Source organism: Alligator sinensis, unplaced genomic scaffold, assembly GCF_000455745.1.
Source record: "Alligator sinensis unplaced genomic scaffold, ASM45574v1 scaffold1056_1, whole genome shotgun sequence".
Lineage (NCBI taxonomy): Eukaryota > Metazoa > Chordata > Crocodylia > Alligatoridae > Alligator > Alligator sinensis.
The window spans coordinates 506,358-508,498 of NW_005842818.1; the positions used below are offsets into that span (position 1 = coordinate 506,358).

Here is a 2,141-nt window from a genome sequence, read left to right on the forward strand (position 1 = left end):
CACGGCGACCAAGTACCCCCCCCCCGACTACTTCTCCAAGGCAGACGGGGTCCTTTGGGTGAATCCGTATCAGAGCAGGTTGCAGGGGAGCAAACACAACATTATCCAGGTTTAAAGAGTCCCATAGGCGGGGAAAAGGCTTCTAAAGGAAAATGAAACGACAAAATTCACACACTTCAGGAAGAGGGAAACCTCTTTCAGCTTCACAGCTGTTTCTAGCAAGCATATATAGTTCACTCTTGGGGACAAAGGATGGCTTATTTCTTCTATCCATACAGCTGGCGTAGCGGGGTCTCAGCCCACCACCCGGGTTTCTGGTAGCACTGGAATAGAAACACTACGTAACATCACACCAAGAGCACGAGAAAGCAAGTAGACGTCATTACCGCTACGTCCACCCCTCCCCCACCCGCACCCCCACGGCGGCTCCTACCGGCTGCAGGCGGCGGCCAACCAATCCGCGGCGGCGCTGCCGCGCGTTGCTAGGAGACGGGCGGGGCGGGGCTTCTTTCAGGAGGCGGGGCCTCTCGCAGGGGGCGGGGCGTCATGAGGGGGTGCCCTGACAGAAACACACACACGTTTGTCTGTCTCCACGGTGACTCTTCCTGTTGTGGGTGCGTACATAACAATAATTCCTCTTAAAAACTTCATGACAATCCATTTTTGGTGGATTATTGTTAGGGGCCCTCTTCAAATGGGCAGGGGAGGGGCAAAAAGGGATTTAAATCTGGGTTTAAAAGCGATTTAAAGGGGTTTAATCCCAGGCCCTGCTAAAACTCAAGGTCCTGGCTGGAGGGTCTTGTCCCCTCACCCCAGGGAAGGGTCAGACGGTTATATTTAGGGTCATAAGCAGATGCAAATCTGATCTCTTTTATTACAGCAACTTATATAGATGGGGAAATAAGTTTTGTTTTGTTTTTTTAAAGCAAGTTTTGGGGGTATATTTGGGGTCAGGCAGGAGTCAGCCCCCCCAATCTGCCTGTGGGGTCCTCACCTCCACAACCCACTGAGTGTCTAGAGCAGCAGAAGGGGAAGGGGTTTTCCCCCCTTTTTGTGGTTGGCATTTTTTTGGGGGGGGGGGGGGGGTTGTTTTGTTTTTTTTATTAGAAAGTTAAAAGCTCATTTCCTCATGCATTATAGTTAAAATCTCTTCTAATTTTACTTTTTTTTTTTTTTAAACTAGATCGTGCATTATAGTTAAAAAATAAAATTAAGATTGTTATTTTAACTATAATACATGAGGAAATGAGCTTCTAGTTCTCCCCCTTTCCCCCCAGGAAGCAGTGTCCTTTGTACCTGAAGGCTAATGACTAGCTAAGTCAGGGGTCAATTAGTCTGAGATTTGACGGATATCAAAAACAGGCACAGAATCCTTTCCCTGTGGCACACGTATTACTTTGGATACTTCCCACCCACTTAATATGGCACAAGGGGCTCGTCCTTCTGTAAGGTCCAGGGTTTTCCATGAGGCTCAAGATCTGAATGCAACTGGTCATGTTTTTTAGCCCAAGTCTTGCACCAAGCCAGCAGCAACCGGTTATTGAGACTTGCTCTGTTACTATGACCCTGTCTGAGATATGGGTCAACACTAGGAGTGCCCTTTCAACCACAAGTTAAAAAAAAAAAAAGGCAAACTTTCCCCTTCTACTACTTTCCCCCCCTCCCCAATCCTTTGGAAATATTGCAGTTACTTTGAAGTAGATGTTGGTCATCTAGATGGCAAGGCTGTTCGACCTCAAACTTCTTAGAAGTGTGCAAACAAATCTCTGGCTCCCAAGAGAACCACAGTGGATGTTTTCACAGCAGATCACGTTCATATGGGTCACAAGTTTCAAACCATGCATCCCCCTCACCCCTGCCCCCAAACGCTTTGATACATACGTAGCTTGTCTCAGTACTGTTAGTGAATTTAAATAAGCAAGTGGCTATTGATAATCTCCAGAATTTGCTAATGGGGAAGGGGAAAAGAGGAGGGGAGACAATCTTCTGTTGTATTCCAGTTCCTACAAGATTAAGAAAAAACACAACACAAGCTGGGAATCCCTGTTAAGAGATCTGGCAGAACAGAGAAAAAGACAGTGAAGCAGAACTTGGTTTAAAAAGTTCACTACCAAAAAGTGAGTAAAAATTGTAAAAAGGGG

The 2,141-nt window shown here is 46.5% G+C and overlaps 1 long non-coding RNA gene across 1 annotated transcript in view; it reads left to right on the forward strand.

The window, feature by feature from the left end:
* The first annotated feature begins 559 nt into the window (after nt 1-559).
* The window catches only part of LOC112547933, a 12,416-nt gene continuing 10,834 nt past the window's right edge, over nt 560-2,141 (forward strand). The window contains exons 1-2 of the long non-coding RNA XR_003091728.1: nt 560-614; nt 2,001-2,117. This is a non-coding gene — a long non-coding RNA (uncharacterized LOC112547933). The remainder of the gene's footprint in view (nt 615-2,000; nt 2,118-2,141) is intronic.